General features: G+C 42.0%; 1 protein-coding gene across 26 annotated transcripts in view; it reads left to right on the top strand.

The window, feature by feature from the left end:
- Positions 1-12,864, top strand: part of DLG1 (discs large MAGUK scaffold protein 1) — a 270,363-nt gene that overhangs the window by 105,622 nt on the left and 151,877 nt on the right. The window lies entirely within an intron of this gene.

The following is a 12,864-nucleotide window of genomic DNA, read 5'->3' as shown; positions in this document are numbered from 1 at the left end:
GAAGGCACCGAGCGATTGGGGCCGGCGCCAGCAGTGGGTGCGAGCAGTAGCTGCTGTCCCGATCACCCCTCAGGAGCAGGAGGAGGTGGAGAAGCCCTGAGGGGCAATCAGGGCCAGCAGCCACCGCTCACACCCCCTGATGGCACTGAGTGATTGGGACCAGACCCAGGCACTGGCATTGGGTGCGAGCAGCGGCTCTGGCACCAGCTGCAGGTGTGAGCAGGGCCAGCGCTGGCAGTGGGTGCGAGCAGTGGCTTCAGCACTGGCAGCAGGTATGAGCGCTGTGCAGGACTGCGGTGCACAGGAGGAAAGAATTTTCCGTAACCACCAGAGGCTCACCCCAATGACAGTGACCGGCACCCCGCCTTGGTCTGGCACCCCCACTCACCTGCTCCACCATCCCGCTGTGGCCTATGCCACTATGTTCCACACTCTGCTGCCTGCTGCCAATGCCCACCATGTTCCACACATGCCCCCTGGTGGTCAGCACACGTCATAGCAACCGGTTGTTCGGTTGTCCCACCATTCGGTCTATTTGCATATTAGGGTTTTATATATATAGATTATCACTTACCATATGCCTGTGTAAGGATAGGCTATCCACTTTCATCCAAATCATGCACATGATGAATACTCATAGGATGACGATGATGAGGGAGAGGATAAGCTATCCACTTTCATCAAATCATGCACATGATGTTCTACATGATGAATACCTAGGGGATGACAATGACGACAACTACACACAATGTCTAAAAATGTTCTTGTCATAGTTATTAGATTATTACATGAAAAAACACACAACAGATAAGTTTAATTGTACTGCATGATGATTGCCTATTATTCATTAAGTGGGAATGGATCATTATAAAGGTCTTCATCCTCATCTTCATTTTGAGTAGGCTGAGGAGAAGGAAGAGGAGGGGTTGGTCTTGCTGCCTCAGATGACAGAAGCAAAAGAGATGGAGGAAGTGGAAAGGGAGGCAGTAGAGGCAGGCACATGATATAACTGTGGAAATACATGGTAATTTTTTGGACTTTTTTGCTTTTTCATTTATCTGAAAATGTTTCTATATGATGCCAATTCTTCTCTACTATTTTCTTTATTTTCAGTGCCCATATCAGAGAAAGGTCTGTGTCTTAAAATAAGTCTAAAGCACTCTTGAACAACTGAAACCTTTTGCTAGATTGTCTAATGTCAGTTTGTTTTCTGGTACTGCTTCTTCATTGTCTTTCTCATTGTCTGGTACTGATTCAGAAGCACTCATCTGCATCAGCATTTTTTTGTCACATCCACAATCTCTTTTTTGGTTTCCTTGATTGACTTTGTTGTAAAACCTGTAAAGTCATGCATAACATCTGGACACAATTTTCTCCAGCAGGAATTGTTTCAGGCTTGGTGGATTTCACAGCTTTTTCCTGATCAGTGATGACATCTGCAATCCTTCCAGACTTTCAGGATATTCTTTTTTTTTGTGGTTCTCTTCCATAGCATTGACAATCCTTTTCATAGAGTACTGTGTATAATGATCCTTAAAGGTCCTTATAACCCCTGATCCAGAGGCTGAATTAGAGAGACAAATGTTTGGGAGCAAGTAGACCACTTCACTGCCTTCAGTATTAAACTCATGCGGTTCTGGGTGGCCAAGTTCATTATCTAATTTCAAAATAATTTTAAAAAGCAGTCCCTTACTGGCAAGGTACTTCCTGACTTCAGGGACAAAGCATCAATGGAACCAGTCCAGAAAAGGGTTCTTGTGCAGGCCTTCTTATTGTACAAACAAAAGACTGGCAGTTGGTATTTTTTTGTGTTTTTTTTTTTTTTTTCTTCAAGGCCTGGGAGCTAGTAACTTTATAGATTAGGGCAGTCATGATTATAAACCCAACTGCATTTGCAAAAAAAAGTAGGATTAGTCTATCCCCTCCTGCCTTAAATCCTGATGTTTGCTTTTTTCTCCCTTACTAATAAATGTGCTTTGTGGCATTTTTTTTTTCCAGAATAGAGCACTTTTGTCTCTATGAAAAACCTGTTCAAGCAAATCCTTTCTCTTCAGTGATTTTCTTAATGGCTTATGGAAACTCATCTGTTGCCTCTTGGTCGGCAGAGGCTGCTTCTCCGGTTATCTTGATATTTTTAAAACCAAAACTCTTTCTAAAATTATCAAATCATTCTTGGCTGGTATTAAATTCTCCTACTTTAGACCCTTAACATTCCTTTTGCTTTGAGTTGTCATATAATGAGTTTGTGTTGTTTTTTTTCTTGAATCATATTAGTCTATAGGTATGCATTTCAGTCCTATCTAATAAAGAGGGAATATGCTAATTGATCCTCATGCCATTGCAAAGATGGCAGCACCCACAGCCAATAAGGAGAGAATATTCTAATTGACTGCCTTGCCCTCAAAGATGGTGGTGCCCACAGCCACAAGATGGCAGTGCCCAGTCCCCTCAGCCCTGCTGGGGTGACGGGCGCACTGCAAGGCTGGGCCCGCCTGGGGGCAGGCCTGGCTGCTCCGGGCGCCTGCCTCTAGTGTTCCCCAGTCCTCTCAGCCGCCCAGGGCCACCCAAGGCTCAGGTAACCAGGGCCGGCCGAGGCTTGCGCTGCCGGCAGTGGCAGCAGCAGAGGTGTGATGGGGCATCTTCCCCTGATCGCCGGGTCACCTCCTGCCCCTGAGGGCTCCCAGACTGTGAAAGGGGGCAGGCTGGGCTGAGGGACCCCCCCACTCCAGTGCATGAATTTTCATGCACTGGGCCTCTAGTCTTACCTAATAAAAGAGAAACATGCAAATTAACCATCACTCTGCTATGCCCACAGCCAATCAGAGTGAGTATGCAAATTAACCCAACAAAGATGGAGGTTAATTTGCATATGCAGGTGCAGAGCGGTGTGAAGCCTGCTATGAGGGAAGCGGGGCGGTGGAGGGAGCTACTGGAGTGGTGCTTCAGACAGAAGCAAGGACTTGCCGGCTCTGGGTGGCCGGGGAGCGGAGACTTGCTGGCTCCCATTAGGAGCGGGGACATGCCGGCTCCCGGTAGGAGCAGGGACTTGCCGACTCCTGGTAGGAGCAGGGACATGCCGGCTCCAGGCGGCCCAGGAGCGGGGACTTGCCAGCCCCTGGGCGGCTGGGGTGGGGAGTGAGGACTTGCTGGGTCCCAGACGGCTGGGAGTGAAGCCAGGGGCCTATTCTTGCATGAATATCATGCAACGGGCCCCTAGTGTTTTTATAATAGGACTAGAGGCCCAGGGCACATGTTTTCTTTTTTTTTCCCACTGCACCAGCTTATATTGATGGTATTTGTTTGCAGTAACTTTGGTATAAGGGCATTTGAGGCAAATAAGAAACAGATTTAAACAATGAAAAACCCCTTTATCTTACGGTACTGGACCCCTGCTGAGTACAATGACTTTCAAGCAGAGTTTTGATATATCTACTGTGCTGTATTTTATCCTTCTGTAAACATGCAAAAGGCTCATGGATTTTTTTTTTTCCTGGTTTCACCGTCCCTCTTCGAATAACTTCTTTGACTTTAGATCAAAGAAACATGTCTCACTACATCATAATAGATATTTAAACGAAGGAATTTGGATTAAGAATATTAACTATGCAGCCCAGCCAGCTTGGCTCAGTGGTTAAGCGTTAACCTATGAACCAGAAGGTCACAGTTCGATTCCCAGTCAAGGGCACATGCCCGGGTTGTGGGCTTGAACCCCAATGTGGGGCGTGCAGAAGGCAGCAGATCAATGATTCTCTCTCGTCTTTGATGTTTCCATCTTTCCCTCTCCCTTCCTCTCTGAAATCAATAAAAATACTTTTAAAAAGAATTACTATGCTGTACAAAAACAAAATAAGGTTCTTATTGACCAAGAGTTACACAAGGGTAATTACTCGCCTTATTACCTAATGTATTGATAAAAGATTTTCTAACTCCCATATTTTATTTTCTATGAATATACATTTATTTAGAACTTATTGATTTTTATGTATATCCTAAGCTCATTTTACCCCATTCATGTAACATGTTAATGTAAGATATAAACAATTGTTAATTAACTGATAGTACAGTTTCAGTTATCATTTAGTGAGAAAAAATATTAAGTGTTTTTTAGATAGCCTTGCAGATCTTTTATACTTCGGTCTAACTATGATGTGTAACAGATAATTTTTAGTAGCTATTGTGGGTATTATTCTTAACTAGAGGCCCGGTGCACGAAATTCGTGCATGGGGGGGTGTCCCTCAGCCCAGCCTGCACCCTCTCCAATCTGGGACCCCTCGAGGGATGTCCCAACTGCCCGTTTAGGCCCGATCCCAGTAGGATCCCGGTAGGATTGGGCCTAAACGGGCAATTGGACATCCCTCTCACAATCCAGGACTGCTGGCTCCCAACAGCTTGCCTGCCTGCCTTCCTGATTGCCCCTAACCGCTTCTGCCTGCCAGCCTGATCACCCCCTACCACTCCCCTGCCAGCCTGATTGATGCCTAACTGCTCCCCTGCCAGCCTGTTTTCCCCTAACTGCCCTCCCCTGAAGACCTGGTCACCCCTAACTGCCTTCCCCTGCAGGCCTGGTCACCCCTAACTGCCCTCCCCTGCAGGCCTGGTCCCACCCAACTGCTTTCCCCTGCAGGCCTGGGTCCCTCCCAACTGCCTTTCCCTGCAGGCCTGGTCACCCCCAACTTCCCTCCTCTCTGGCTTGATCACCCCTAACTGCCCTCCCCTGCAGGCTTGATTGCCCCCAACTGCCCTCTCTTGCAGGCCTGGTCCCTCCCAACTGCCCTCCCTTGCTGGCCATCTTGTGGTGGCCAGCTTATGTCCACATGGGGGCAGGATCTTTGACCACATGGGGGCAGCCATCTTGTGTGTTGGAGTGATGGTCAATCTGCATATTACTCTTTTATTAGATAGGATAGAGGCCTGGTGCATGGGTGGGGGCCAGCTGGTTTGCCCTGAAGGGTGTCCCGGATCAGAGTGGGGGTTCCCTTGGGGCGTGGGGTGGCCTGGGCGAGGGGCCTGTGGTGGTTTGCAGGCCGGCCACGCTCCCTGGCGACCCAAGTGGAGGCCCTGGGATCTGGGGTTTATTTATCTTCTACAGTTGAAACTTTGTAGCCTGGAGCGGAGCCAAACCTTCTGCTTGCTCCGTGGCGGCAGCCATTTCGGTTGGGATTTATGTATCTTCTATAATTGAAACTTTGTAGCCTTAAGCAGAGTCCTGGGCGGGCCAGGGTGTGCAGAAAGCTTGGCTTCCTCCATCGCCAGGGGCAACCCTATCCTCGTGCTCTTTCTAGCTCCATGGCTGCCGCCATTTCTGTTTGGGTTTATGTATCTTCTATCATTGAAACTTTGTAGCCTTGAGTGGAGGCCTAGGCCGGCAAGGGCAGTTGGAAAGCTTTGCTTCCTCCATTGCTGGGGAAACGCAAGCGTCCCTCCTGCTCTCTGTGGTGGTAGCCATCTTGGTTGGGTTTATTTGCATATTCGCTCCTGATTGGCTGGTGGGCATGGCTTGTGGGTGTAGCGGAGTGGTGGTTAATTTGCATATTACTCTTTTATTGGATAGGATAGTCCTGCCTCGCTCCCAACTTCCCATCAGTCACCAGATACACAAATTATATATTCAAAATCTATCTTGATTTGCCTATTCATGTCCATTTTCACCATGACCACCATTTGGTTTAAGCCACTGTCCCCTCTAGGATAAATTATTACAGCAACCTCTCAATTGTCCCTTCTGTCTCTTCCTATATCAGTCAGGATTCATTATCCATATACAGGGTGGGGCAAAAGTTGGTTACAGTTGTGAATATGCAAAACAGTTTATTCTTGTATTATTTATTAATTATTGTATTATTTTCCATATGAATAACTGTAAACCCACTTTGCCCCACCCTGTATAAAAACCACTTTAACTATATTAAGCAGAAAGAGATTTAATCCAGGTAGATACACTTAATATACCTTTTTTTTTATTTATTGTTGAGTGAATGGAAGTGGAAGAGAGTGCTGCATAGTCATAAATGTAGATGTGCAATACACATTATGTACCTGGCTGTATCTAATGAGGCGTCAGACCACTTTTATGAAAATCTATTACATTTTAAAAGCTGATTTCAGAATTTTAAGATCTCATATTAAATTTGAAATATAAAGATATGAAGAAAATAAGAATCTAATAATCAGTTTCAACATTTTTCAAAAAGCTGTCGATTTGAATACTGGTTTAAAAAAGTACTTTTAAAATATGTACAATCCAGTTATTTTACAGGAATTTACAATTTTCTGCAATGTTCTTTGACACAGTGTTAATATTATATAGCCTCTGTTGTCATGGAAACAAGTCTCTGAAGGCAACCTCGGAGGATAATGATTCCATGGTGTTGCTATGGATAGAAACAACTGAGACAGTTTTTAGTCACCTGGTCAAGATTTTTTTTTTTTTTAAATCTTGGAGATGATCTTATTGAATGATACAGATGGAACAAGAAGAGAACAATGACTATTGTCACTATTGTCTAATGAAATATGTATCTAAGATTTTTCAAGTTTAAAAAGCTTATGCTGAAATGCCTCCTTTTCTGTAATAACCCAGATATAATGGTCACTGTATATTGCGGCCTCATTATTTATATTAGAATCTTAAATTTGACATTTTCTAATTTAGAATCTTCTTATACAGTTCCCCAAAATTTTACCATACTGATACTGTTAATCCTGCATTGAAAATATCCTCTCCTTTTTCTTAATTTTAATGATTTAATATCTGTACTGTTCCTCATCATTTAACCTTCATTTGATTATTTATTAATTAAGGCTGTAATTTTGTTTTAAATGAAAATTACTTTGTTGTTTTGTAAACCTTTGTTACCTAAATTGATTATCAGCTGTGGCTAGGAAATGCGTGTGTTGATATGGCAATTGTTTGTTGTTGTTTTATATAATTAATTTGTGTTTGTTGTGAAATATGAATACGTTTTGAGTATATCAAAATGCATTAACTATCTGAAGACCATGCTGTGGTTGCAGTTAGGTATGCCAGGGGGCGCTATGGCCCAAGATTTACGTTTTACTCTGAAATCTGGTTTAGGACAAAGCAATTTTTTTTTCGTTACAAAATAAATCTATTACCAAATTGTAGATACAAAATAATTAGCCATTTATTGGCAGTTATTTTTTGAAGACTTTCTCAGCAGTATTTGCCTTTCTTAAATTAGAGGCAGGGACATAAGTTCTTTTTCAAAGTACTTGCTTAGTGCCCTATAGAGAACAGAATGGATTAAGATTGTGTAAATTTCAGGGTTTTTAAAAAAGGATACTCAAAATAAAGAAAGGAAACAAAATCTAATTGCTAAAACTCTCTTTCTACGGGGAATAAGAAATCCAATAACAGAAGTCCAGCAATTCTTTTCCTAATTCTTTACAGCTTCCCTTTTGTGAGCTGAACCTCAGTTGTAAAATGAACTTGATCCCTACTCTTCATCTCTAATAGTCCTACATATCACTGAAATTTGTTAGCATCTTTTAGAACAATTCATGTGAAATGGGTTTTCCTTTTATTTTTTAGAGAATTGGATGGTAGACGATCATAATTGATTTTATCTTGATATGATCAGTGGGTCTCCCATTTCTCACACTGCATTATAATCTCATTGTGTATTTATTGTTGACAATTAGGAAAGTAGATCTAATATATTAAAGCCAAGCGACCGGAATGACCGGTCACTATGATGCGCACTGTGGCCAGCCAACCGGTCTTATCAGGGGCAGGGCCGGCGACCAACCTCCTGCGTCCCGCCCCCCACCCCCCCAGCCGGACCCAACCCGGTGCACCCGGCCTCCAGTGTGAAATGGGGCAGGGGGAAGGGAAGGTACTTGTAATCCTGCCCCCAGAGGTTAACTTTTCACACATTTATTTCCATATTTTTACACTTTTCATTTTTCCTTTTTTGTTTTATGTCATGTCATTGGCAGTATTCCATATGACTTACAAACTGTTTTTACAGATGATTTTTCCTTGTTGCCTGATATTTATTTAATCTTATATAATTATCATTATTTACTTAACCATTTCAACACCTTTGGATATTTAGGATATTCCACGTTTCCCCAAGTATAAACAATGCTCAAGGAAATATATTGAGAGTATTAAAACACTTGCTTTTTAAATTATTCCCTTGAGGATAGATTTCCAGAATTACTAGTCAGAGAGGTTAGACATTTTTATGGCTATAGACAATTACTGCTGCGTTGGTTTTTGTAAAGTTTGTATGGATTTATATTTCCAGGGCAGTGTGAGAGAGTACTTGTTCCCATGTATTAAACTTTTTTTGAGTTTGTTTATTGTGGTAAAATATATGTAACAAAATTTGCCATTTTAACGAGTTTTAATTGAACAATTTTGTGGCATTAATTATATTCCCAGTGTTATGCAGTAATCACTATTTCCAAAATTGTTTTTATCACATCAAACAAAATATGTAACCATTAGGCAATGATTCCCTGTGCCCCATAACTTCTCCTTTCTGTCTCTGAATTTATCTATGGTAAGTATTTCATATAAGTGGAATCATACAATATTGTCCTTTTGTGGCTGATTAATTTCACTTGGCATAATGTTTTTAAGATTAATCCATATTGTAGCATATATCAGAATTTTACTTTTTATGGATGAATAATATCCATTTAATGCATGTGCCACATTTTCTTTATCCATTCATCTGTTGGTAGACATTTGGGTTGTTTCCACCTTTTTTTTTTTTTTTACTACTCATTTTTTACAGAGAGGAAGGGAGAGGGACAGAGAGTTAGAAACTTCGATTAGAGAGAAATATGTACCAGCTGCCTCCTGCACACTCCCCATTGGGGATGTGCCTGCAACCAAGGTACATGCCCTTGACCAGAATCAAACCTGAGACCCTTCAGTCCGCAGGCCGACGTTCTGTCCACTGAACCAAACCAGTTAGGGTTGTTTCCACCTTTTGACTGTTTTGAATAATGCATCATTGAACGTTGGTGTAAGTATCCAGTTCCCTGTTGTTAGTTCTATTGAGCATATACTTAAGAGTAGATTAGCTGGATCATATAGTGGTCTTATAGTTCATTTTTTGAGCAACTGCCAAACTGTTTTCCCACAGAGTATGCACTCTTTCCCTTTCCTACCAGCAGTTTTTGAGGGTTCCAGTTTTGCACATTCTCATCAACACTTACTCTTTCTCTTACTACTTTCTCTTTCAGTTTTCCCTTTTTTATTACAGCCTTCTAGTAGGTGTGAAGTGATACTGTAACTTTGATTTGCATGTCTCTAGTGAATAGTGATGTTCAGTATCTTTTCATGTGCTTATTGGCCATTTGTACAGCTTTTTAAGAGAAATGTCTATTCAGGTCCTTTGCCCATTTTTTTATTGTTGTTTTTTTTTTGTTGTTGAGTTGGAGTTCTTAGTATATTCTGGATATCAAAGCTTCATCAGATGTATAATTTGCAAAGATTTTCTCCCATTCTGTAGGTTGTCTTTTCACTCACTTGATAATGCCCTTTGGTGTACAAGAAGTTTTAATTCTGATTAAATCCTAATTTGTTTTCATCACTTAGGCTTTTTTAATGTTCATATTTAAGAATCAGTTGTCAAATCCAGAGTCATGAAAATTTACCCCTGTTTTCTTCTACGAGTTTTATGGTTTTAGCACTTATATTTAGGCTGTTGATTAATTTTCCATTAGTTTTTATATATAATGTTTTAACTTTCTTTTGCATGTGGATATCCAGTGTCTCAACACCTTATTGAAGAGACTTCATACATTTTTGATAAATTTTCATTGCCTGATAGAGAAAGAAAGTCAACATTGTAATTTCTTTTTTGGGGGGGGGGGGTTTATTTTTTATTTTTTTAAATAACTCTTTATTCAGATTATTACAATTGTTTCTCCTTTTTCCCCCCATAGCTCCCCTCCACCTGGTTCCCACCCCACCTTCTGCCCTTACCTCCCCCCCCCCCCACTGTCCTCATCCATTGGTGTATGATTTTTGTCCAGTCTCTTCCTGAACCGCCCCCCCCCATACCCCTTTCCCCCTGAGAATTATCAGTCCACTCCCTTTCTATGCCCCTGATTCTATTATATTCACCAGATTATTCTGTTCCTCAGGTTTTTAATTCACTTGATTTTTAGGTTCACTTGTTGATAGATATGTATTTGTTGTTCATAATTTTTATCTTTACTTTTTTCTTCTTCCTCTTCTTTAAGACCACCTTTCAGCATTTCGTATAATACTGGTTTGGTGGTGATAAACTCCTTTAGCTTTTTCTTATCTGTGAAGCTCTTTATCTTCCCTTCAATTCTGAATGATAGCTTTGCTGGGTAGAGTAATCTTGGTTGTAGGTTCTTGCTATTCATCACATTGAAAATTTCTTGCCACTCCCGTCTGGCCTGCATAGTTTCTGTTGAAAAGTCAGCTGACAGTCGTATGGGTGCTCCCTTGTAGGTAACTAACTGTTTTTCTCTTGCTGTTTTTAATATTCTCTCGTTGTGTTTTGCTCTTGGCATTTTAATTATGATGTGTCTTGGTGTGGTCCTCTTTGGATTCCTTTTGTTTGGGGTTCTGTGCGCTTCCTGGACTTATAAGTCTATTTCTTTCACCAGGTAGGGGAAGTTTTCGGTCATTATTTCTTCAAATAGGTTTTCAGTATCTTGCTCTCTCTCTTCTTCTGGCACCCCCATAATTCTGATGTTGGTACACTTGAAGTTGTCCCAGAGTCTTCTTACACTATCTTCAACTTTTTGGATTTTTTTTTTTCTTTTTGCTTTTTCGGTTGAGTGTTTTTTGCTTCTTTGTATTTCAGTTCTTTGACTTAATTCTTGTGTTCCTCTAGTCTGTTTTTGGGTCTCTGTATAATATTTTTTATTTCAGTCAGTGTATGTTTAATTTCTAGTTGGTCCTTTTTCATATCTTCGAGGGTCTCGTTATATTTATCGGCCTTTTCTAGGATATTCTTGAAAAGCCTTATAACCGTGGTTTTGAATTCTATATCCAGTCGTTTGTTTTCCTCCATTTCTTTCGTTTGTGATCTGTTTCTTTGACGCCGCATTTTCACTGCTTCTCTGAGTTGGTAGGGTAAATTTGTGTGCTAGGTTTCCTATATGGCCCAGTGGGTCGGCCTCCCCAGTTCACCTGAGGTGGACACTCTTGGTGCACCCCTTTGTGGACTGTGTGTACAGCCTTGTTGTAGTTAAGTCTTGATTGTTGTTGGTATCATTGGGAGGAATTGACCTCCAGGCCAGTTGGCTGTAAGGATCAGCTGTGTCTATGCTGGGAGAAGTTCGGTGCTGGAGACAGCCTTATAGGATTAGACTTGCCAAATTGCAATAGCCTCTGTGCTCAGCTTGGATGGGGTGGAGTCTCAGGGCGGAGCAGACAGTCTTGGCTTCCCATCAGCCTTGCCCTTGCGCGCACTCGTAGACCTCTGCCTTCCCCAGCTCCCGAGTCTCCGCCCAAGAGTCCAGACTCCCCCCATAAGAGCGTGGGTCCCCAGAGGCTCACCCGGAACTGGGGTTCAGTGCAGTCAGAACTGAGGTTCAGTGCGGTCGGGGGCTTCCTTCCCCCTTCCGCCAGAGAAAGTCAGCCAGGCTCTCAGCCGCCCTTCCTCTCTGCGTGCACAAAGACCCTTTGCCGTACCTCCAATTCTCTGTGAGCTTTTCTCTTTCCTTCTAGTTGTAGAATTTTCACTCAGCCAGCTTTCCTGTGGTTCTGGATGGTGTCCGTTCTGTCTTTTAGTTGTAGTTTTGAAATTATTGTGCGAGGCAGCAGTTTAGGTGCTTACCTATGCCGCCATCTTGGTTTCTCCCACTTCTCACGAAGTTATTTTTCGTCAACATTGTAATTTCATTTTATATTTTTATCAATGAGAAAAAGCATAGTTTCAAGTTTAGCAGTTTGTTTTCTTTCTGTTTTAAGTCTCTTAATGTACATTGTCATCTTATTGATTTAATTTTAATGTTTTTATTCTTATAGAATATGTCATTGATATAGCAAATATTTATGAATTAATTCCATTTATAGGGTTTGGAACTTGTTAGAAAACACCTTTCTGTGTTCCAGTTTTATCTTTTTAAAAATAATTGAATCAAGTCAGATAGAGTAATCTATACTAATAAAAGGATAATATGCAAATGGTCAGGACACCCTCATGCGTAATGACCAATTAGCTGGAGGCTGTTGACGCGGGTGGGCGGGGACTTGCAGCATCAGGGACGGGGCAGGGACAGGGCCGTGGTGGAGGCCTCCACGCACCTGCACCGGGGGTCCACAGGCCTCTGCCATGGCTTGGCCCGGCCTACCTCTTTGGGGCAATCCATAGAGGAGCCCTGGATGGGTGGCTGGGGCCTACCTCTTTGGGGGGATGGATCGTGGGGCTGCTGCACTGTGACAGTGTGACAGGGCACAGGCCAGGCTGGGGAACCCCCCAACCCCCCGAGTGCACGAATTTTATGCACCGGGCCACTAGTTTAGTATAAATATCAAATCTTTATAGTTTAAATATGTCACTAGAGTTCCCACTTCTTTTTTCATTTTTTCCAAAATATGTCAAGCATATAATAGATACTCAATGAATGCTAGTTGCATTAATGACTTTACAGACAGGTTCTTGATAATAGAGGTAAATAGCACAGATTAGTTTAAGTTACACAAATTCAATTTTGGAGTCTTTTGAATTTTTCGTCTGTGGATTTGTAAGGCCCAATTATCTACCTGATAGGCTAATGGAATTACTTTTTATTATTTGAATACAAGGAGGAAAGTAGTCCAATATATTCTGGATGCTAGAAAAATATTTTGAAGTCTGTCTCTGAAGCTAGTGTCTTGTCGCTTTGAGGAGGAGCAT

Source organism: Plecotus auritus (genome assembly GCF_963455305.1).
Source record: "Plecotus auritus genome assembly, chromosome: 2".
NCBI lineage: Eukaryota > Metazoa > Chordata > Mammalia > Chiroptera > Vespertilionidae > Plecotus > Plecotus auritus.
The sequence above is the reverse complement of the archived record's forward strand: the minus strand, read 5'-3'. Positions and strand labels throughout refer to the sequence as shown.